Below are 26,742 nucleotides of genomic sequence, written 5' to 3'. Positions count from 1 at the left end.
ATATAGAAAAGCCATTGCTTTTTGAGGGTATATTTTATATACTACTACTTTGTCAAAGGTTTAGATCAGCTGAAGTAGCTTTGGAATAGAGTCTATGGGGTTCTTTTGATACTGGGTCATGTCAGCTGCAAAGAGAGAGAGTTTGACTCCATCTTTTCCTATTTGGATCCCCTTTATGTCTTCCTCTTGCCTTATTTCTCTAACTAGGAATACTAGAACTATGTTGAAGAGGAGAAGGAAGAGTGGACTTCTTGCTCCCGATTTTAGAGAAAATGGCTTTAGCTTTTCCCCATTAAGAGTAATGTTCACTGTGGTGTCACAGACAGCCTTAAGTATATTCAAAAATGTTCCCTGGAATCCTAGTTCCTTGAAAGCTTTTATCAAAAATGGGTACTGGATTTTATTAAATTCTTTTTCTGCATCTAGAGAAATAATCATGTGATTTTTGACCTTGCTCTGGTTGATGTGGTGGATTACCTTGATTGACTTGTGTACAATGAACCAGCTCTGCATATTGGGGATGGTAGTGTATGATTTTTTTTTTTTTTTTTTTTGATGACCTGTTGAAGTCAATGGGACTTGATGTTGAGAATTTTTGCATCGATGTTCATCAGGGAAATTGGTCTATAGTTCTCTTTCCTTGATGAGTCCCTGCCTGGTTTTGGGATAAGAATTATACTGGTATCATAGAATGTGTTTGGTAGCAAACTTTCTCTTTCAATTTCATTGAAGAGTTTGAGAAATATTGGTGTGAATTCTGTTTTGAAGGCCTTGTAGAATTGTACTGGGAATCTGCCTGGACCTGGGCTATTCTTGGATGGGAGATCTCTTATTGCAGTTTCTATTTCAATGCTGGATATGGGCCTGTTTAGAATGTTTAAATCTTCATAGTTGAGTTTGGGCATATCAATTTTTGCAAGGAAATAGTCCATTTCTTCCAGGTTCTCGAATTTGTTGGTGTAAAGGTTTGCAAAATAGTCCCTTATTGTGTTCTGAATTTTGGTTGTTTCTGTGGTGATGTTACCTGTTTCATCTCTCATCTTATTTGGGTGTGCTGCCTTCATTTTTTGGTCATATTTGCTAGGGATCTGTCAATCTTGTTAATTTTTTCAAAGAACCAACTCTTCATTTTGTTGATTCTTTCAATTTTTCTTTATTCTAAGTCATTTAATTCTGATTTGATTTTAATTATTTGCTTTAGTCTATTGACTTGGGGTTTGGCTTGTTGTTCTCTTTCAAGGAGCTTAAGGTGCTTCTTTAAGTTGCTGAAATGCTGTTTCTCCAGTTTGTTGATGTAGGCACTTAGAGATATAAATTTTACTCTGAGTACTACCTTTGCTGTGTCCCAGAGGAGCTGGTACTTTGTGTGCTCATCTTGATTTAATTCCATAAACATTTGAATTTCTGTTCTAATTTCTTCAATGACCCATTGGTGTTTCTGCAATGTTTGGTTTAGTCTCCAAGAATTGTAGGATTTTCTATGGTGGCTGTTTGAGTTGAGCTCTAATTTTATTCCATTTTGGTCTGAGAGGATGCAGGGAATGATTTCAATACTTCTGAATTTGTACAGATTTTCTTTGTGCCCTAAGATGTGATCTATTTTGGAGAATGTGCTGCTGAAAAGAATGTGTATTCTTGTGTTGCTGGAGGGAATATTCTCTAGATGTCAGTTATGTCTAGTTGGTCTATGCAGTTGTTATTTCTGAGGTTTCTTTGCTCAGTTTCTGGCATGTTGATCTGTCCAGAGGTGACAGTGGAGTGTTAAAGTCTCCAACTATCAGTGTGTTTGAATCTATGAGTGTTTATAGAGTCAATAGTGTTTGTTTGATGAAGTTGGGTGCTCCTGTATTTGGGGTGTAGATATTTGGGATGGTTATATCCTCCTATAGGAGAGATACCTTTATTAGTATGTAGTAACCATCTTTGTCTCTTCTTACCATTTTTAATTTGAAGTCAATTTTATCTGACAGTAGGACTGCAACTCCAGCCTCCTTATCCCACCCCACTTCCTTTGAGGGACACTTTCCTCAGTATCTCCTCTTCCCACACTCATGATTCTTTGTTCTGCTGGACTGCCCTCTGTAATTAGGTCTTTAAGCACCATGCTTCAAGTTCTGGATTAAGAAAACATCACCTTCAGTTGCTTTTTGCCTTTATCCCTATGTCACTATTCTATCATTCTTTAAGTCATTCCTTCTTCTTCCTTTTACATACATTAAAATCCACAAAATTACCTTACCTTAACTACATCATTACTGATGCAGATATTTAAGATCTAATGAAAAATGATACAATGAACTTGAAAGTGCAGCAAGGGAAAGCAAATTTTCCTTGTAATATCCACATCCCAATACCTTTCACTTACTTAGTGAAATGTTTCATTAATATTTTTTTCCCTAATCTTCCATTTCCTTAGGTGTGTATTTCTTATTGTTTTCCAATTATTATACATCTATTCTAGTTAAGTTCTTAGTCCATAGTTCATATGATTCCTCATAGCTCTGATAACAAAAGGTTTCTGAGATTCCCTGAAATATAAGTAATAGATTATTTTGAAAACTCATTCTTTTATTTATGATTTTTGAATACAATGTAATTTGATGGCGATTACCAAAGTCCTGCTAGTTATTATTATCCATTACATGCTACCTAAAAATAGCCAGTTGTAGGCAACTTTCATACAAGATGATACGGAGGCTGGTTTGTAGCTCCTTTCTCTCCTCTCAATGTGATGATTGTTTTCCTACACTAACTCTGCCCTGCGCCATGAGACTTTCTTTGGACTATGATACTGGAGAACTTAACAGAGAATGATAAAAAATAAAAGAAGTGAAGGAGTATTGAAATCAGGTCTCATGAAGTATGTGTTTGTCCTTCTCTGATACTCTGCCACTCTATGAACCCAGTCTGTCCTACCCTGCTGAGGTGAAGACCCATTACATAAAGGTGCCTCACTTACCATTACCATCATGGGAACCATAAACCAGAAATCTCACAGAAGTTATATCACTAAGTATAGCCATTATCCACCCATCTAGTCCCAAACCACAAGAATTCTCCAGCTATACTAGCCCAATAGGTACGCTTCAAAATTATAAAACAGTAAATATTGTTACTACCTTTGGAGGTATTTTTAATGCCACAAAAACTCCCTGTAGACTCCAATATGACTTATGCTATGGTTGTAGTCTTTTTATTAAATAAGCTCTGTGTTCAAATATTTATTTTTGTTCTAAATATAGTTTTAAATATCATATTTGGCCTATGCTAATAGTTGCCTTCTCTCCCATTTCAGCAATGGGCAGGACAGGATCAAAGACAGGGGAATGATAATGAAATAGCTTCTAAAACAAAACATTCTAATATGCATCAGTATGGTGATATTAAACAGAATGTTGCTGCTGGGTTTGGTTTAAGAAGATACTAAATGAGAAAGAAGTAATAATCCTTTTCTTCTATAACAAATGATACTATTTCTGGAAAATTATATGCTTGTTTTGAATCCTCTCATTACCAGACAGACACAAACTAAAGGGAGTAAAATAATGGTGAAGGCCTTGTGATCATTGACTTATTTGCTAAAGAAGCTAAATACATATTGATTGGCTAAACGATAATGGAGCGAGAATGATAACAACCTCTGAATGCTTGAAATGGATGAGAGCAGCTATGTGCTGCCTACCATTAAGGATGAACTAGAGTCCTAAAGGTCACCTTGTGGGAAGAATATGGACAGGAAGGAAGGATTTTTTTCTGTCTCTTTACAATGTCAGAGGCAAGCCTATGCAAAAAAAACAAAAAACAAAAAAAACAAAACAAAAAAAAAACAAAAAACACTAAGAAAACAAAAGAAATTGTAGATAAAAGGTATTCCACACTTCCCTTTCATTTTTCATTTTTTGATTTTCCTTCACTCTTCTTTCTATTATTCCTTCCTCTTCCTTTCCTCTCTCTTGCTCTTCACTTTTCCTTCCCCCACACTGTCACTCACTCCTTTCCTCTGACCTTTGGGTCCTTCTTCTTTCTCTGTTATCTTTCTTTCCTCTCTACTTGCAGCCTCCTTTTCTTCCAGTTTAGTTAACTAGCCCCTCGAATGCTGCAGGGTATGAAAGAATCCCATTTGCAACTGGGCCCTAGGTAAGATTGACATTGTAGCAGAGTAAGAGTGAAGCATGGTGTTGAGGTAATACAGCATATAGGACTGACTGTGCATAGAGAATATCAACCAAAAATGCTAAGATTTAGAAAAGTCACAATTTTCAGTTTGAGAAGTAGAAGTATGAACCTTATGGTGAAATAGAGTTAGTATAGAGTTATAGTTTTCAATGTAGATTTAGAAATATGTAAGTTATATAGCTGTACCTACAGGGTAATATAAATATCCATGTGAATAAGTTATCTTAATATAAATATGTGTCATTTTTCAGTTCCTAAACAAGAGCCTGGAACACTGATATCCCAGCGGGTGTGTCTGATTCTCACCTACCACACATGACTAAGGAAACAAAGGCTTCCTGGAGACTCAGCTGATCAGGATTTGGATGAGAAAAGGACAATATGAGCCTAGAACACCTGCAGAGAAAACAAGAAAACATTCAGAGAAGGACAAGAACTGATTGAACAGGCACTAACTGCTCAAATCTTGAAGATTTAAGGCATCCATTATAATAATTAATTATAACTATTAGTTATAAGAACAATAATAGCCAAATATACAGGGAATTAGGGGTCAGCAAACTCACTATAGTTATTTAAAATTAATAAGATTAGCTTGGAGTGGTGGTTCATGCCTATCATCCCAGCACTCAGGCTGCTGAGGCAGCAAGATTGAGTTCAAGGCCATCAGGGGCTACACAGTAGACCTTATGTTCCCTAAAATTATTATGCAAATATATTTCTCATAAGAAATATCTCATATGAAATTAATATCTAATATTGAAGGAGAAACAGGATTTTATATAGTCTCAAAGTTTTTCTTCCCAAACTCCTTGTTAATACAAAGGAAATATCAAGTAACGTTTGAGCAGTTTCCACCAGTGTTACATAAACATGTGAGAGACTATCTGGGAAATAAGCTCAAGCACAAACAGAACCTGATGATATTGCTAAACTGGTGGAATGACTTTAACCTCAAAAAACAAAAAGGACTTGATATTTCCTTTGTAATTAACAAGGAGTTTGGAAAGAGAAACTTAAAGGGATACAGCCCTTTAAACAAGTAAAAGTCTTTGTTTTCTGTAAAGGAATGAACTGACATCATTTTCTTCAACCAGAGAGGATAGTGATGAGAACACACATCACAATGATAATCTGGCCATACACAGATAATGTAGACCTCTCCAGGACAAAATACCAGAAAAACAAGTACTCTAGGAAAAGGGTCCTACAACATTCACGCATACAGTTAGGAAATTAACAGAATGACAAAATGTTTTACATATGAGGGAGAACTGAGGATCATAGTTCAAAGCTGACCTAGGCAGGAAAATCTGTGAGACTTGTATCTCCACTAAACTACCAAAAGAAAAATTGTAAGTAGACCTGAGTATCAAAGGTTAGAGCACTGCCTTTGAGCAAAAGAAGCTCAGGGACTATGCCTAGGTCCTGCGGTCAAGCCTCAGGACAGGCACCAGAAAAAAAAAGTGGCCATTGAAATTTAAAATACCAAAATTTATCATTAATTGTGTATTTATTCCTTTTCTATGAAGAGTATAAAGGGAGGGATGGAAATCAAGAAGATTGTAGATTGGAGAAACAAATTAGTGAAACTAAGGTGGGTATAATGGCATATTTTTTGTAATCTCATCTATATAGAAGGCATAGGTAGGGTGAATGTGTTCCCAGGAAAGGCTGGTAAAATCAATGGCATATTTTAAAAAATAATAATAGCAAAAGTAACAGTGTAAAAGTAAAGGGGATTCAAGCATGATTCAAATGGCAGTATACATGTCTAGAGACATGATGAATTCAAATCCCAGTACTCTCCCCTTTTTTCCTTAAAGAGTGTAATAAGAACATTGTCAGAATTTTCATGGTGGTACAAATTTTGTAAAGTTGATAAGTATACAGAAGTTTTATTTTGTTTGCACAGTTTACTCAACTTTCCTGTGAGCTTACACTATTTAATAAAGTCAGTTACAGTGTCTGCCTCCAAGACATTCAGGAATCAGAGATCTGGGGCATAGTTGTACGAAGCTATGCGGGAGGTTGAAAGTAAGCAAGAGCAGTTTCCACCAGTGTTATGTAAACATGTGAGAGACTACCTGGAAAATAAGCTCAGGCACAAACTAAACCTGGTGATATCGCTCAACTGGTGGAATGGCTTTAACCTCAAAAAAGAAACTACTTCAAAATAAAAAGGAAAAGCAAGCTAGCACATACGAAACTGTCACAAATATAATTAATGCATATGAAGCACTGAAGATTGCTTAAAAATGCTTTTTGATTATTTCCTTTATAATAACAAAGAACTGATTATATTAACCATTCATTTACTGTTTATATATCACATTTAATATCACTTTATAAATCCTTCTGTTAAATTTACATTCATTAATCATTTTAATGAGAAAACATCAATTGAGCACCGATCAGGCTGAGAATGTGGCCTACTGGTAAAGTGCTCGCCTTGTATACATGAAGCCCTGGGTTCGATTCCTCAGCACCATATATATAGAAAAAAGCTGGAAGTGGCACTGTGGCTCAAGAGGTAGAGTAATAGCCTTGAGCAAAAAGAAGCCAGGCACAGTGCTCAGGCCCTGAGTCCACGCCCCAGGACTGGCAACAAAAACAAAAACAAAAAACAATTGAGCACTGATCATGAGGAATAAGATAAGATAGGTTGTTGAGATGAGAAAGTAGTATAAGACATTCTGATTTATTCCCTGAGTTTAAATGAACAAAGCTTTTTGATGTGCTAAGGCAAAACAATGTGACAGAAATATTAAGGAAAATTGAGAATTTGAAATTGGATGCCAAGTTTTTGTCTTTGTAGCTTAGGACACATTAGGAAGCCATCTTATTTAAACTTCAATAGAATATATATATATATATATATATATATATATATATATATATATGCATATCTATTTTATGTGTATATACTATATATTTTACTAATTTTATTCTAAAATGAATGAAAGAAAAAAAAATATTAAAGCATTGGGTACATCTGATATGTCAGAAGTTACTGCAAGCTCTGAAAATATATATTGTTCCAACTCCTCTTAATAATTTCATATAGCAAGCATTATTACTACCCCTAAGTTATAGCTGAAAAAGTTAGATGACAGAGACACTGTCATTTTCTCAAGAACGCATAGCTGTTAAAGGAACGCTAGAACCCAGTGCCACATAGAAAAGCTATGAAATTAATGTTCTTAACAGTAATCCTGCATATTTTTAAAGACCTTTGCAACTCCAGTGGCTCTAAGGAATAATGAAAGAGTGAAAATCTTGTGAAATTTTAGTAATTTGGAAAAATAATTTGTAACAAAGGAAGTAGAAAACTAAAAAAAGAAAAAAGAAAAAAAGAAACTAGTATTTTACTTGCTTGCCAGAAATGTAGGATGCACAAGATATAAGGATGGGTTATATTTCACCAATAAAATATTTCTTTAATGATTTATCTGCAGCTGAAAATTTACTGTGAATTCAAACACACACACACACACACACACACATACACACACTATATATGTGTATGTGTTTGTGGGTTTTATTTTGAAAACTAGGTATAAAATTATATTGAAAAATTACTTCTAAAATTAAGTAGAATTCAAATCTTTACAATTTTACTTTAAATACTCTCACAAGTTATCTATAATAAAATTATGTGTATTCAACTTTGGAACTTTTAATAACTTGTACTTTTCCATGTGGTATCACTAATATAAAACACAGCTTTGTCTTTGATGTCAGAGACACATTTGTTTTATATATTCCTCCTTTTTGATATTACTGAATTAATTCAAAATGACTAGGGCTAATCACTAATTTTTTTAGAGATAAACAAGCCTTGTTTTAAAATGCTTAACTCATAAAATATATAGCTCATAAATTTTACCTTGCTTTCAAAACACCTTACAGCCTTACAGTATTTATACTCTACCAAGCATTTTATATGCATTATATCTATAACTTAAAACTTGAGGTAGAGTAACAAATTAATTTCTCAGTGCTAAGCTTGGTGGAAATGACATTCTTATTATCTTATAGTGTCCAGCAGTTAATATTTTAGGTTTGTAATACAGCTTCAAAAAGACCTTGTATGTCACTGATAAAGACCAGAGATAATAATGTCCTGCATTCAATATTTTATTCACAGTAATTTCATTTAATAGCTCCTATTCATCATTTCATTCTTTATAACATCCCACAGCTTCTTTCCAACATATATTAGACTTTGTCAAGAATATAGAAGGTGAGATGAGATAAAACACATGCCATGTGTCACGAGTTTGGACCACCACCAAGCAGGCAGTCAAATAGCACTTCAATGTTTATAGAGATTATCATTAGTCCTGAAGTAATCTTGCACAATAAATTATTCCCTGTGGGACTTTTTGAAACACATACCCCAGTTCTTGTGAGCAACACACACCTGCCTTGTTTTATATATTCCTATTTTTTGATACTACTGAATGAATTAAAAATGACTAGGGCTAATCAGTAATTTTTTACAGAGATAAACGAAGGAGAAATGGAAGGAAATGCCAAATTTAAGAGTAGAGAAGCATTTGGCAGAAAATAGTCCTAGAAAAATAACTTGAAAACTAGGACTCAGCCTTTGTTTCTTACTATGCATTGTACTTTAAAAATTATGTTTTATACACATTTTGATTTCAAATTGCTAGTCAGTTTTGTTTTCATTGTATGGTTCTAAATTCAGAAAATATGTTTATTGCACCATTTTTGTTCAAGTATCTTTGTCTATTAAGGCATAAAAAATTAAGCTATGGAATTAACACTTGTCTACCAAGTCTATGGGTACAAATGTGTGCTAGTGCATCTATATATAAAGTTGCACAGGATTGCATAAACATATATTCCATAGGCATATGGTAAGCCTCTAATGAGAGTGATTTCAGTAATTATTTGATGACAAATATGGAATCCAGCTCATTGTATTTAACCTTGCCTTCTGACAGTATTGAGGTGCATTTTTTCTCAGCTATAGAACTGCAGATTTTTATTATGATTGTGTCATATTAAATGTCTATCAAGCATTTGGAAAAAAAATAATGTGTGCTCTCAATCATCATGACACATATTTACAATAGGTGAAATATTTTTAGTTTTTGCATTATGATAAGCGGATATCATCATGACATTTTCATACATGTATAAAGTAAACTTGGAAGAAATAACCCTTCCCTCTAACATATTCCCATTCTTAACATCCTTTTTCAAAATGTCTGGTGGATTTAACTTTTTAACCAATGCCCTCCCTGTATGCTATTAATTGGATTTCATTATTTACATGACACATGTATATATAGCCTTGGCTCTGTGTGTGTGTGTGTGTGTGTGTGTGTGTGTGTGTGTGTGAGAGAGAGAGAGAGAGAGAGAGAGAGAGAAAGAGAGAGAGAGCGAGGGAGAGAGAGAAAGAGAAATCAAGGACAAAAATCACATGATTGTCTCAACTGATTCAGAAAAAGTCCTATTTGCAACATTCAATATCTTTTTATGTAAAAGTCCTTTTACAAAATTCAATATCTTAAACAGAATCTAGACAGAAAAAATACATCACAGCACAATAAAGGATATAGATGCTAAAATAATATTCAACATCATACTAAATTGAGAAAACTGAGATCATTTTCTTCATTCAGGAACAAGATAAGGTTGTCCATGGTCTCCTTTCTTATTCAGTACAGTACTAGACTTTCTACTTTCTATTCAGATAAAAAAAAAACAAGGGAAAGAAAGCAAAATGGTTTCAACTAGAAAATCAAGGAGTTGAATTATCCCTGCTGGTAGATGATATGATTCTACAAGGACCCAAAAAATACCCCTATGAACCTCCTAGATTGGTTAAACACAGCTGGAAATGTAGGAGAATATTTTTTAAAAATTCAAAAGTCAATACCTTCTCTATTCCAATAATGAACAGGCTGGGAAAGGAATTAGAAATACAAATCTATTTATAATGGCCTCACAAAACATCTATGTATACCTTACTGAGATATAAAAACTTTTATAAGGAAAACTGCAAAACCTTGAAGAATGAAATAAACCATGTCACTAGAAGATGAAAATAACTCCTATGTTCATAGATCGACAGAATTGAACTTTTTGAAATCTATACTTTAAGTTGGAGCTCTTCAAAAAGAAACTCTTTAAGTGCTTGCCTTGTATACATGAGGCCCTGGGTTCGATTCCCCAGCACCACATATACAGAAAATGGCCAGAAGTGGCGCTGTGGCTCAAGTGGCAGAGTGCTAGCCTTGAGCAAGAAGAAGCCAGGGACAGTGCTCAGGCCCTGAGTCCAAGCCCCAGGACTGGCCAAAAAAAAAAAAAAAAGAAAAAGAAACTCTTTGACATTTTTAGTAGACATTCAGTAGACATTCTTATGAATGTCTTTAAAAAGGTAGTCATTAATAAGGCATTAACAATTGCAAAGAAGCAAAAAAGAAAAGACATAGGAGGAAACAGAAACACTTAATACCAGATTGTTACCTGTGATTATCTGGAATTAATAAATGCTTTGTTAGTGTATTGCCAGAAGATAAAGTGGGGCCCACTTCCTGTTTTGTACATGAAATTTTATTGGAGATCAGATTATTTAATGAATTAACATGAGATCCATGTTGGGACATTAGCGTTACAAAAGCATACTGAAATTAATTAGATTTCTGGATTTATAAGGCAGGAATCTAAAAGGACAGATGATCCTCAACTTATATTATGTTCCAATCAGATAAACCTACCATCAAATAAAAATATTGAAATTTGGAATGTATTTAGTGAAATTGAACATCCAAATATCATAGCTCAGCCAAGCTTACCTTCATGTGATCCTTCTGTTGAACAATAAATTGCCTAACACAATATCTGTTATATTAAACTGCTGAGTGTCTCCTGTAATTTATTGAGTACTATATTGAACAGAAATAGCAGATAGTTGTATGGGTATTAGCTCCCAGAAAGTTTAATGAGTATCAGCATCCAGTTGTGTGGATGGAAAAACAAAACAAACCAGGCACTATTGGAACTAGGGAAGGGAAGGGGTATGTCAAAAAAGATAAAAAGAAAAACCAATGCAACAGTAATATTTACAAAACTGTATGGTGTAAACCAACTGCACAACTCATGGGGGAGGAGGGAAGTGAGGAGAGGGGAAGTCTGGGGAAAATGAGGGAGCAGGTAGCAAGTTAGATAAGAAATGTATGCACTGCCTTATGTATGAAACTGTAACCCCTCTGTATGGCACTTTGACAATAAAGAAATGAAAAAGAAAAAAAAAACCCAGAATAGCAAAAACAATCCTAAGCAGAAAGAACAGTGCAGGAAGAATGACAATACCAAACTTCAAGTTGTATTATAAAGCTATAGTAATAAAAAACAGTTTGGTATTGGCACTGGAACAGGCCTGAAGACCAATGGAACAGAATTGAAGAACTAGAAATGAACCCACAGGACTATGCTTACTTAATCTTTGAGAAAGACACTAAAAATATAGTCTGGAAGAAAGGTAGCCTCTTTAACAAATGGTGCTGGCAAAACTGGTTCAACACATGCAACAAACTAAAACTGGATCCTTATGTATCACCCTGCACCAAAATCAATTCCAAATGGATCAAAGACCTCGAAATCAAAACAGATACCCTGAAAACACTAAAGGAAGGAGTAGGAGAAACACTTGGGCTCCTTGGCACTGGACGGAACTTCCTTTACAAAGACCCAGAAAGGCTAAATATCAAAGAAAGGATGGACAAATGGGACTGCATCAAACTGCAGAGCTTCTGCAGGGCAAAGGACAGAGCTTGCAAGATAAACAGAAAGCCCACAGACTGGAAGAAGATCTTTACCGGCCATTCAACGGACAAAGGCCTCACATCTAAAATATTTGCAGAACTAAAAGAATTACATTCCTCCAAAACAAAATTGCAAAGAACCAATAGCCCTCTCAACAAGTGGGCTAAAGACTTACAAAGAGACTTCTCTGATGAGGAAATGAGAATGGCCAAGAGACATATGAAAAAGTGCTTTACATCACTGGCCATAAAAGAAATGCAAATTAAAACAACATTGAGATTCCATCTCACCCCAGTAAGAAAGTCCTTTATCAAGAAAACTAACAATAACAAATGTTGTAGGGGATGTGGCCAAAAGGGAACCCTACTTCATTGTTGGTGGGAATGTAAACTAGTTCAGCCACTCTGGCAAGCAGTATGGAGATTCCTCAGAAGGCTAAACATAGAGCTCCCTTATGACCCAGCAGCCCCACTTCAGGGCATCTACCCAAAAGACCACAAACAAGAACACACTAAAGCCACCAGCACAACAATGTTCATCGCAGCACTATTTGCCATAGCTAAAAATATGGAACCAACCCAGATGCCCCTCAGTAGACAAATGGATCAGGAAAATGTGGTACATATACACAATGGAATTTTATGCCTCTATCAGAAAGAATGACATTGCCCCATTTGAAAGGAAATGGAAGGACTTGGAAAAAATTATACTAAGTGAAGTGAGCCAGACCCAAAGAAACATGGACTCTATGGTCTCCCTCATAGGGAATGATTAGAACAGGTTTAGGCTAGTCACAGCAGAGGATCACAAGAGCCCAATAGCTATACCCTTATGAACACATAAGATGATACCAAGTGAAATGAACTCCGTGTGATGGAAACGAGTGTTATATCACTGTTCTAATTACTTTCAACATGTGATGTGAAACCGTAGCTTCTATTATTGATGACGCTCTGTATCCCCTTTCTGTGGTTGTACCTGCACGATCTCTGTATTTTATCTGAGTACATTGGAAACTGTGTATATTGGTATTAGAACTAGGAAACTGAAAGGGAATACCAAAATCAAGAGACACAGGTTCAAAAGACAAACGACTACAAAAGCAATACTTACAAAACTGTTTGGTGTAAAACACTGAACAACTCATGGGGGGGGGAAGAGAAAGGGGGATGGGGGAGCGAGGAATAAGGAAGGAGGTAACAAACAGTACAAGAAATATGTCCAATGCCTAATGTATGAGTTGTAACCTCTCTGTACATTAGTTTGACAATAATTTTTTTTTTAAAAAAAGAAAAAATAGTGCTGGGAAACTCAGTATCTGGGAGAAGATGAGTAATTAATCTTTCTGATCTTGGGGCTCACTAGGGGTTGTGATTGTTGCCTGCATACAGGATAATCAGAGATTATCTGCCTCTAGATAACCAGGTCAAGAAATTACCAAAATCCAAAGGAAAATACAATTCCTAGTAAATACAGATTGCATTGACACCATCATCAATTCAAATCATTATAAGTTCAACCACTGTGGATTTTGGACCAGCTATCTGTACTATCAGATCATACATACAATTTTTTTTTTAAATCGGTATTTTAGTGGTAGAGTGCTTGCCTAGCATGCATGAAGCCCTGGGTTCAATTCCTCAGCACCACATAAACAGAAAAGGCTGGAAGTAGTGCTGTGGCTCAAGTGGTAGAGTGCTAGCTTTGAGCAAAAGAAGCCAGGGACAGTGCTCAGGCACTGAGGTCAAGCCCCAGAACTGGCAAAAAAAAAAAAAAAAAAAAAGGAATCAGTGTAACTTAGCTACTACCAGTTTATCTTAGTTTTTGATATTAATCAGCAAAATATTCTACCTTCTGTATTGTAAAAAGTGAACCATCAATGTCTAAATAAAAACAAACTTGCTGATGACTAAAATAAGGAATACTTCTGGGTTTTGGTTAGTTTCCTTCATCATACACTAATCACAGTAAACTTTGTTTTGTTTTCTGATTCTGTACTCTGTTTAAGAATGCCATCTCCTCTAGTGTTAATTCTAGAATCTATCAGGTACAAATATTTATTAGAATTACTAAATAATTTCTATCTGTCATGTTTCTTCTTTTCTAGCTTTCCATCTTTTCATTTATTCCTTCAGTTCACTTATGTAAAGGTGAACAGGGCACTTGTGGTTCACACATGAAATCCTAGTTACTCGTGATGCTGAAATCTGGAAGATTAAGGTTAAAAGCCACCTCAGGTCTAAAAATATGCAAGATTCCATCTCTAACTGACTAGCAAAATTTCAGTTTAAACTGTATGGCTCTTTAAGTATAGCTCTCGTTGTGAGCAAAGAAAGCTGAGTGAAAGCACTGTGCCCTCAATTCAAGCCTTATTACAGGTACACATGGAAAAGTGTGTGTAATATAAGCTGTAGCTTCAAATAGCTATTCTCATTTATATCTAAATAGTTTATTCTAACAATATTTGGTGTCTGATTGATGACCATTAAATATTTTATAATATGTATTCCAAAGTACTGTAATGGATAAATCTCATGAGTTTCATAAAAGAAATATTGCCCAGACATTTTCCTCTAAGACCATAATAACTGTATGGATGAAACTGTACGGAAAAGATGTTTTCCACTGGAAAGCTAACATCAGGACAGCCACCTTCAGAATCTAAGGACCTACCATGATAGCAGTGTATAGCACACACTTTGAGATCAAAGTCTCAAGGTCCAGATTCAAGTTCCAGGGCAGCCACTGATGTTATTCATGTCTTTCAGCTGTTGTGTTCTTCTGTCAGACCTTTGTGCATATGACGACTCCTTCCTTCTCCAGGAGCATCCCCTATCCTCCTGGAGTCCACAAACTTTCTCTTCTAGGTTCTGGAACTTTCACATCAAATAGAAACATAAAAGATTCTGTTTAAAACTAACTTTTTTTTATTCCTATGACACTCAGAAAATATGAATGCATTGTCAACAGATGACAAAATGAAGGGAAGTAGTTAACCTGCAGCTCTGTACCTCTTGTGCAGGTGTTTAGAGATAATCATGGTTGACTAGCATTTGAAAGTCTCTTTTACTCTCTTTTATTAAAAACCTCTGTTCAGACCAACAATTCTGTTTATTTTGACCTGTTTCTGTCGGAGTGGAGCCACATGGCATGCAGGCAACTCACTCTGAATTCATTACAGCAGCAAGCACTCACATCCATGGCAAGGCGGTACTTGTATTCCAGATTTGAAACTAAAAGATAACCTTGACATTTTATGAAGTCAATTTCATTCATTAGGCAAATTGCCACATTTGAGAATAAGCAAATTAAGCATTTTTATCTGCCTTTTGGCTTCTATGTGTAGTGTAATCACCACAGATTGTGTCATGGATCAGATTCAAAGCCTTGTAATTGTTTGTCAGTGGGTGACAGGATGCTGAGCCTTCTCCTGGGGCTTGTTCCCAGCCCACCTTCAGTTTCCTGTTCTGCTTGGACATACCATGACTTCTGCTATACAATGAGGATCATTTAGAAACATTGTTCTCTCCAGCCTCTTAGGCCATACCCAATTTGGAGGATCTTGCTGTCCTCAGCTTAAGCTGAAGTAATAACAATTCACAGCAAAAGTAATGAATAGCTACCTATTGTCTGTGTGAACTGTGTGGCAAAGAAACACTGCTTGTGGACCCCTTCCAGGAAACTCAAATTTGTATTATTAATCTTTGTTGTAAATTGCTACCATCTATGGAAATTGCTGGAGCACAAAATGCTGAAATATATTTCCTTTGTTAAAAATCTAATTGATTCATTTAGAGCTCTCTTTTGTTAATCTACCAAATCACAGCTACTAAATATTGCATGTTATAGCCACAGATACAGACATTATTAACATGACAATAATTGTGGAGGTTTTTTTCCACCCATATTGATATCACATATATTTTTATTGTCATATAAATAGACTACATGTCAGGAAAATGTATTGCAACAGACAGTTTATCTTTAAAGACAAGCTTGTAGGAGGACAATATGATGAATCTTTCTTCACTATGTAAGAATATGAGTGTGTTTACACAACCACAAATGCATATATATTATTTTATTAATAACACTTTATGGAACTTAAAAAAACAAAGTCCTGATAAACACTACTGATCCATTATCTCTCTCTGAAAAATGATGCCAGTTTTCCAAGTGAAGTTAACATTTTAAAGTTGGTTGGCTCAGTGTGGCAATAAGACAAAGAAAATGTCTAATCCCTTTAAATTTGCTTTTACATTGGAATGATCCTTCTAAATACTAGAATCAACAGGTCTGATTACCCAGAAAGCACTAAGCATTATATTTAACCATCTGCTACCTACTTCTCCAACAGCTGTGAGTCAAGGATCATTATTTTCCCCATCTTGGAAATGGTTGAAAGGAGTGGGTCAGAAACTTCTCCAAAGGTGCAGGAACTTGTCTTGTCTCCTCTTGAACTTCAACCTCCAGTCTCTGGTTTTAGATCTTCGGGACTAAACAACCTTAGTATAACACTCAATGTATTTATGCCAATATTTTTGCCAATATTTATATATTGGCAAATTCAACTTACTAGCCACACAACTGGAAACAACTTCAGCTTTTTTAAAAATCTTTTTTAGAATAATGTCCAAATATTATTTTTAATTTTCAGATTTTATTTTAGGCAAATATGTAGACTAGATAATTTGATACAGAATTTATATCCTGTGAACATGGTGTGAAGGAAATGTATAATTCTTCTATAATTTTTATGTCCAACCATGGGCATTTATTCAGATCTCAGACTTTCCAAACACATTGGAACTCTGTAGGTGACACAAAACTTGGAGGGTAGCCCTGGAGATTTCCTTACCTGTGTGTTGTCTCAGGTTTTTTTTGGCCACACCTAAATGTCAGAACTACAGATGAGGCTACATAATGAATCTTCCAATAGTAGTCTTTAGGGTCTGAAATTCTCAACATTCATTAATTATTAGGCATTTGAAATAACCCACTGCTCTACTTGAAATTGTTGTTCAATCAGTAAGTGCAAACGGCTAACATACTTTAATTTTTAATGCAGTATTCACTGAATATTCCCTACAATTAGAGCCACTAATTGAACCCATCAATACTCTCTTTTGTAGATGGCAATAAAGACTTTTTAGCTCTGATATTTCTAGTAGAGCCCCAGCCCATGGCTTTTATTCACCATGTTTATTGGAATTGTTATGAAACTCATGACAGAAAATCAGCTTCTCCAGAGCGGAGCATCCCATTGGTAAAGCTAGGGTGCTCACTGGCTCAAGCATCCCATGTGAATCACCAAAATTACAGCATGGGAATCTGTATTTTACTAGTCCATAGCTATCGATTTATGTTTTGGGGTATGGGAAGGGGAAATCACAGAAACGGTGAGACAAAGGACAAAAGGCAAACCATGCAACAGTGATACTCACAAGACACTATGATGGAAATGAACTTCACAACTTGGGAAGGAGGGGAATAGGGGGATGAGAGGAGCAGGAGTAAACAAGCAATGGAGTTAACACTATTCAACAAGAACTGTACTTATTTCCTTGCTTATGTAACAGTAACCCCTCTGTACATCACCTTCACAATAAAAAAGAAAGTAAGTAAGGTTAAGAGCCTAAAACCTGCATGTTTTATATGAAATATGCAAACCAAAAACGATGTTATTTTCTGCTTCTAAAGAGGAAGATGTCACAGAAAAGACAGTTACACTGCTGCACTGTTCCTCTGTACATATTCTTTTCATTTTTTGAGCAATCACATCTTGGTTTTCATGCCCAATTTCTGATTCTTTTTTACAAAAATATACTTTAAGTATCAGAATCCTTGCAAACTTCTATCTCAAGTTTTAAAGGAACTTTTTACTTGCAAATTAGAATGCAAAATAGTTGGACTTAGATGGAGGTAAAAGGGAAATACCTATTACAGCATCTGCAAATTACAAGTGAAAGTCACTTATAACTTATCCTGCCGTGCTTTTCAGAAACTTCACTTGTTTTCCTCAAAGAAGAAAAATGCTTCATGAAAGGCCTAATAACACATTTAAATTACTGGGGATAATTTGAAAATTTAAGTTTTATGGAATTTAGATGATTACTAGAATCCCAGCAAGTTGCATAATGGACATAATTTTTATAACAATTGAGAATTACTCTGCACATGATACACTGCATTGATTTCAACCTAGCATTTAAAAACTATATTTAACCCAAGTCACAAATGAAGAGATTTTTGAGGGGGCAAAATATAATTAGATGAGAACAACTTTATTTTTCTTACATTGTTCTAAAATTTTAAATTAAAAATAACATTACATCTATGCAGAACATCAAGTCATATCATCTCTGGACAGTCACAAATCATTGTGAAAGCTATGTTTAGCTATATAGATACATATGAGGCTGAGTGTGTATGTATATGTCTATCTATAGATGTCATACAGTGCCTAGGAGTGTGGAACTCCTAAAATACTATCAGGATTGATGAATACATGTGTACTATTACATATAACATGTGTGCATTTCCTATATACTTTAAGTCACATCTAGATTACTGTTAATATCCAATAAACTTCAACAATATGCAATGAAATGTTTACTATATTGTTTAGAAAATAAAGTCAAGAAAAAGTCTACTGTCTTCATCATGCATGCCATTTTTATGTATGCTTTTCCATGAGTAATTGGTTGAAAATTCATGGATGTGGAATATGTGGACATAGAGAGTGGACCATAATATTGTATTGCATATTTCTATAAAATATATGCATGAATACAGGTATATACAGGTGTGTATATATATATATGTTTATGTGTATGTATATATTACATCTCACCCACCAAGATTATATCAGATGTACACCACTATATATCTGAGAGGCTGTAAAAAAGAAAACTACAATATGAAACTTGATGTGGGCAAAAATCTCAAGATCCTATCTGAAAAACTTAGAAATATCAAAGGGTTAAGAGTATGGCTGAAGAAACTGAGTGCCAGTTGAGCAAATATGATGCAGTGAAATAAAATCTTTATAAGACTGGGGGGGAAAAGCCAGGTATCAAATTTCTGGCTTCATCACAAAATACTATATAATCTGAAAAGAGAAACAAGAGACCAGGAAGGAGGAAAAATAAGAAAAAAATGAAGAAAGAATGGAAAAATAGTAAGTCAAGAAAGAAAAGTAAGTAGCAAAATAATGAACAATGAGGAATTTTCTTTTGATCCTATCGTTAAATCATTTTAAATATGTCACTTCTGTCTTTACCTGATAGTTACCATGAAGGCACAAGCTATTGGCAAAGATAAAGATAAGAATGCGAGGGTAAACTTTATGTGCACCCACTGTGGAAGAAAAAGACATTTGGGAATCCAAAATTCTGAACCATTGCTGCAATGAACTTCAATGCACTGATAGGAAAAGCTGTAGGCCCGTTTGTGTGCAAATAACAAGCTGGTTTTGTGACTATAGTTCTGTAGTATAATTTAAAATTTAGTATTTTGATGCCACTAATATTGCTATTTTAATCTATGATTGCTGGAGCCATGCTGGAGCTTTTATGCTTGCTTAAGAACTTTCAAATTGATTTTTATAGTTTTGTGAGTGATAATATTGGGTCTTTGATAGTTATTACCTTGAATCAGAAGATTGCTTTTGGAAGTATGGCCACATGCACAATATTCATTCTGCCAATCCATGAAAAGAGGAGGTCTTTCAATTTTTGATGTCTACTTCAATTTTATTCTTCAAGATTTCATTATTTTTATTGTAGAGGTCATTAACTTCTGTGAATCAGCTTATACATATTTTATTATTTTGGGGAGTTATTTTGAATGGTATTAGATTCTTAATTGCCTTCTAGTCCTGTTCATGGTTAATATAGAAAGAAACTATTGATTTTTATTTGTTCATATGTTTTATACCCTTACTACACTACTGAAAGTGTCTATTAGACCTAAGCATTATTTTTTGGTGGAATTTTTAGTATCTAAGTGTAGGACCATATTATCTGCAATAAGGATAATTTTGCTTCCTCTTCCTCTATTTGGATCTTTTTTATTTCTCTTTCTTGCCTAGATGAATAACTCATATAGTATGTAGAATAAGAGTCAGAAGAGTGGTTATCTGTGTCTCAAAATACAGAAATAAAACCATACAAGGTACAATTCTCTAATTTGTCAAAGGAGCCAAAAAATGCAATGAAAAAACAGATAACTTCAACATGGAGTGCTTACTAAGGTGTGCATTTTCATACAGGAGATTGAAACTAGACTTTGTCTTTCATCGGAGGAAAAAATACCCTCCAAATTATTCAAAAATCATGATACAAGTTCTGAAACTTTGAGCTATTGTGATCTTCTGCTAGGACTATCCTAGACATGTACTAATTATTCCAAATGAGGGAAACCGTAGAGTCCTGTTTCTTTGGGTCTAGCTAACTTCACTTAGTATAATTTTTTTTCAAGTCCTTCCATTTCCTTAAGAATGGGGCTGTCATTTTTTCTGATAGAGGCATAAAATTCCATTGTGTATATGTACCACATTTTCCTGATACACTTGTCTACTGAGGGACATCTGGGTTGGTCCCATATTTTAGCAATGACAAATTGCGCTGTGATGAACATTGTTGTGTTGGTGGCTTTAGTGTGGACCTGCTTGTAATCCTTTGGGTAGATGTGCCAAAGTGTCAAAGGGTCATAGGGGAGCTCTATGTTTAGCCTCCTGAGGAACCTTCCTACTGCTTTCCAGAGTGGTTGAACAAGTTTACACTCCCACATAAGATGATGATAAGTGAAATGTACTCTAAGTTATGGAAACATATAGTAGATCATTGTTGTTATTTTCAACATGCCATGTGAAATTATGCCCTTTTTCTTTTGTATTTCTTCCCCATGGTTTTACCCCTGATATCACTGTAACTGCTTTTAGTACCCTGGATATTGTATATATGTGTATTGGAACTAGGGAAGGGAAAGGCAATACCAAAACCGAGAGAGAAAGGATAAAAAGACAAACCAATGCAACAGCAATACTTACAAAACTATATGGTATAAACCAACTGTACAACTCAGGGGGGTAGAGGGAAATGGTGAGGAGAGAGGCAGGGGAAAAATAAGGAAGGAGGTAACGAGTTGGAAAAGAAATGTACTCATACTCACTACCTTACATTTGAAACTGTAACCCCTATGTACATCACATTGACAATAAAGAAATGATAAAAAAAAATCTGAAACTTTGAAACTGCTATATGAATTCATTCAAAAAATTCTGGAAAGAAATCTTCACCAGCTATTCAATGGATAAATAATTAATATCCAGAATATACAAAGAACTCAAAAATTAAACAGTGAAGCAAATAACTCAATTGATAAATAAGAAAACAATTAAGCAGACAGAACTCAAAAGAAATACAGATGACTAAGAGATACATAAAGAAATGATCATCATCATTAGTAGTAAAAGAAATAAAATTAAAATTACACAAAAATTATATCTCATCCCAATCAGAAATGGCAATCACCGTGAAAGAAAATAATAACAGCAATGTTGGTGAAGATGTGGGTGAAAAGGTGATGCTGTCTTCCCATACTACAGCTGTATCCATGGTCTGAATGGTTGAAATCTCCATCCTTATCTCCTCCAAATACCTTGGGTCATGGATGCATATGCCCCATATATCCAAGAAGATCTTTTTTTTTTTTTTTTTTTTTTTTTTTTTTGGCCAGTCCTGGGCCTTGGACTCAGGGCCTGAGCACTGTCCCTGGCTTCTTCCCGCTCAAGGCTAGCACTCTGCCACTTGAGCCACAGCGCCGCTTCTGGCCGTTTTCTGTATATGTGGTGCTGGGGAATCAAACCTAGGGCCTCGTGTATCCGAGGCAGGCACTCTTGCCACTAGGCTATATCCCCAGCCCCAAGAAGATCATTCTTAACCATATTGTTATTTACTGCTTGCCAGCTTCAGGGTCTTTAAATGCCTGGAAAAAGTTTATTTTTCTAGTTTATAAAATGGCATCAAAGCAGAGGTTCTTGATGCAATGTGATAAGCGTATCCTGTGAAAGCATCTTCTTCTGCAGCTTCAATCAGTGACCTTTCCTTCTGAATGTGCTCCCCTCTTTGATTCTTCATCATTCTCATGAATCATGCAAGCAGCTCCTGAATGGGCCTTTTGCATAGAGCACTACACTTTTCATTCAGTTCTTGACTGTTAATTCTCTGCTCTTTCTGGATGATATTTTGTACTAATCATTGTAACCCTGGAATTCCAGAATTGATATTACTGAATCATTCTTTTTAACCAGATGTCATTAACAACTCTTCTGATTTTTCTTCACCAAATATTTAAGTATTCTCATGTGCCACTCACTGGTAGCGATGTGTTTTGAGAAATCTTTGGTTAAACATAAGCAAAGTTAGACTGTACAGTCAATCAAGAGACACTGGAAATGAAATGTACAAGGATAGCATGTACCAGTATAGCATGAAATACTCTAAAATTATGTGATGCACTCATGATAAAAAAGATTATTTCAAGATCCATTATTACAAACAAATCACATTCTGGTGTTTTTTTTGCTTACTATGAGCTTTTTATTTCTTTGTAATCTTGTAGCACTTTGTACACATATCTGATATAGGATAAGAGGACTGAAGTACTTCCAAAGTCTGGTTACTTTCAAATATCTTAAATGAAGCTAGTGACATGAGAAATTTGTGAAGTGTTATATGCCTGGGTTTCTCTGAACAAGACGATGTAAAAAAAAAAAAAAAAAAAAAAAGCTTCATGTTTCATGTTAGATGGACTACTCCATGACATTCTAACATGAAATATGGGTCCTGTGAGCAGATTTGATATGATCCTTTCCTCTGAGTTGCTTTGTCTTGCTCATTTACATACATCATTTGTATAGTGTTTCTTTGAATTAAGAATAATAATAATCTTGCACCTGTCTCTAGTGACTCATGCCTATAATCCTAGCGACTGTGGAAGCTGAGATCTAAGGATTGCACAGTTTGATGCTAGCCTGGGCAGGAAAGTCTGTGAGACTTTCATTTCCTATTAACCACTAGAAAACCAGAAAAGGAGCTGTGGTTAGACTTGAGCAAAAATAGCTCAGGGAGAGCACCTAGATATCAAGTTCAAGCTCCAAGACTGGAAAAACAAAACAAAACACAACAAAATCTTTTAGAGATGAGAACTTACCATAAGTGGTAGAGCAACTACCTAACAAGTCCCTAAGTCCAAACCCTAGTACCATAAAACAAAACAAAACTTTCAAAACATCAAAATCTAACATTCCAAAATGGACATTAGATGTCCAGAAAAACCCTATCGTTAAGTTGCACAGTGGTCACCAGACCATGTTCACAAATCTTAAATTTAATATCACAAGCACAAAGGAATCAATGCCATGTTACTAGAATAAACTCCTCTTGCTGCTTTTTGTTTTTGTCTATTTCTTTTTTCATCCCCTTGACACAGAGGCAGGCATCTCAGTGTGAGGCAGTGCTAGAGCTAGAGTTCACATTTACATTTGTAATGGGAACATTTCTGCACCTTGACTGGCTCTTCACAGATTGTTTATCGCACACTGGTGACATAACCATTATCCTTTCAGTCTAATCTTCTTTGTCACTGTACCATCTGAAGTGCAGGACAGAGGATTAGCAGTGCCTTGACTTAATCAGTTTATAAAAATCTCCAGGGATAGCCACCCTGCCTTTCCTCTACCACAGATGTTTTGTTTTCACTTGATTAGGCAATTGATTTGGCTCCTAGCACCTTAAGAAAGGAAAGATGTTCTTAGCATGCGTTGATGTAGGCAGGATGGCAAGGGAATGGCTAGGTCCTGTGTAGTACAGCTGGATACAGAGTGAAGCATTCCAGGAAGCTGCCATGGGTTGGCTTTACCAGCTGCAAAAGGGGTAAGAACAAGACATTTGCAGATAGTTTATCGTTTTTATCCCACAACCTGCTGAAGTTTGGTCGAGTGCACTGTGATTCGCAGCACAGCAGGACTTTCTCTACTGTAATTCATGCTTTGTGTATAGCAGCCGTACATTGGGAAGATTACTAGGAAGCCATTTGGTGAGAAGTCAAGTTCAAGTTGTTTGTACAGGTGAATGAACAGTGCAGCTGGGGCTCAGGACTTTCCCCTTCTTTCAGCCTACTGTCAAATGAACTTATTAAAGGCTCATTTAAAGGAGGAGAGGAGGAAGAACTTGTCTACCTAAGTGATGTCTATAGTGTTTTTTTCCCCCTGAACTTGTTCCCAACTGCTCTCCTTTCTGGGCCTGTTTTTCTCCTATTGGAATCCTTTTTATGACATTCTTGTACCATATTTCTTCTTGTGCCTGCTCAGCTATTAAGATAATATTGTGAAAGTTTACCTCTTGTACTCATTCATATCTTGCCAAGCATTCTCTTGAAATGCTGTATTTCTTAATCTTCCTCCTTGAGGGTTTGACATAACTTTCGAAAGCTTAATGTTCCTTCATAAATAAGCACAACTAAAATAAAATGGTTTAATTCACTATTCACACTATGACATATTTAGCTCATTTCTCTTGCTATTTAAAGATTATATTTAAATAGTTTGTCATTTTGCAAGATATATTTGATTTATATTAGTATCCCAACCCAATATGTCACCTGATGAAAAAAATGACTTTGAGCAAGTTTTAAAATTATACCATGTACTTATATGGCAGAGTAACAGTTATCATTTTAATCATATATAAAATATTTTCATAAGTTTAAGTCAATCATTTTCAAAATAAAGATTTTCCTTTCCCTTTGCAATTACTTGATTATTTCTACGTCAAATAACAAGGTTATTTGTCATTGTGTGTATTTTATTTGAATTATGTTATTAATTCCTATGATGCAGTGCAAAGCATTTTTCTCACTTAAAGGACTGAATATTATGTTTGGCCACTCCCTCTATATTCACATACCATTTTTGATGATAAATAAAATCACAGCATCAGCTGTCAATATCAAAGTGGCCAGTCTGATCAAAGCCTATTCCTGTTACTGAGAAAGAATATCCAGAGAAGAGTTAGGAGAGACTATGCATCTCTCAATTGTACATACATCATGAAATAGATAGATGAGAGAGAGGGAGAGAGAGAGAGAGAGAAGGCAATGTTTCCTCTAGCAAGAATTCAGTGTCTCTATATTCTTTCCTTGCAGAAGTAAAACAGTTACACTAGGTATGAAAACTAAGCCATCCTGAAAATGAGAATTTGCTGAACAGTTTTTGTTTGTGACCAACAGTGACACAGATCACCATGGAGATGAATAATTCCTTTAATCCTTCTTAGAATACACCCCTCAAGCCAAAATGTAATCACTGTGTAATGAGTTATATACACTGGTGATAAAAGTGCATGGGGTAGTATGAATAATTTGAAGGAGAAACCCTTAAACTGTCCTTCACATATAATTAGCTTCATGAGATTAAGAATGTATTGTGAAGATTAACTAAAAGTCCCTACTGCAAAATGCTGTAACATAGGAAGGGCGTTTGCAGGCCATCTGGTGTCCGGGAGGTGACATGGGCTCTGGGGAGCGTTGTTTGGTTCTGTCACAATCTGTTACCAGGCCCCACACGTGAAAGCTGATTCCAAAGCATTCCAGAATCAAGATTACAGAGATATGATAACCATACTCTTCCAATTCTATTGTTACATGTTTCTGTCCCCATTTCCCATTTGTAGTCAAGGATAAATCCAGTGCTTGCTCACTCTTCCCTAACCAAAAATCATCTGAGGCCTCAGTGCTAAGATTGCCTATGCTGAGCACATTGGATTTCAGGTTTCCACTGTGATGTATGTATACAATATTCAAGTTTGCAGAATCCTGTATGTGCAACGTTTGGCATGTTGTGTTTTATGTATTTCAAATAATATCAAGGATAATTTAGCTATAAGTTGGAACTTGTTCAATAAGTAGTCATTCATGACTACCATAGGCTAGGAACATCAAAATCCTGTGACCTACAGTGACTGTATTTACTCGATTTTGAAAAATCATGTAAATCTCAACAAAATAATAAAAATCACATTTCAAATACTACATAGGCCAATTTTTGTTCTGGCAAATGTTAATATGTTCAAATGCCCTCCAGTATCATTTTGATAAAGAAAATGGTTTATAATTTTAATAGTAACACACAAGTCTGACAGAGATATGTTCCAAGAATATGCTCTTTAAAACTGAGTAAATTAACAAATGCAATAGAAATTAATTTTGAAGTAGCTTGACATTTTTAAGGAGATTGAAGTCCAAATCTACTGGCACCAGGCCACAAAGCGGTTAGTAGCTTAATCTTTGCCTTTCCAGATTCAAGAACTGTGAGAAATAAATTTCTCTTGTTTATAATCCATGTATCATTTTATTGCATCAAGCTGAGCAGATAAGGCACGCAGCAAAATGTATTTTGACCATTTTACCAGTAATCTGTATAAAATACTTTCTCTTTATTTTGTGAGCTGCAACTATAGAAGCAATGTATCCTTTCATTAGTGTATCTTGTCATTTACATAGCTTGGATGGATATGGAAATGAGACTGCACTATTTAAATATGTTACCTTTCAAGAATTTTGGATTAGAAAGTCAAGCTTATATAGACACCTTGGTTTGAAGCTGTGGAAATTCTACCATCCCAGTCTGTGTCAGAATTTGAAGACTTCTAGTTCATGCTCCTGGGGGTTTCCGGCCTGAGGAGGGAAATGCAGAACACT

Source organism: Perognathus longimembris, chromosome 19, assembly GCF_023159225.1.
Source record: "Perognathus longimembris pacificus isolate PPM17 chromosome 19, ASM2315922v1, whole genome shotgun sequence".
In the NCBI taxonomy this organism is placed as follows: Eukaryota; Metazoa; Chordata; class Mammalia; order Rodentia; family Heteromyidae; genus Perognathus; species Perognathus longimembris.
This window is presented reverse-complemented; position numbering follows the sequence as displayed.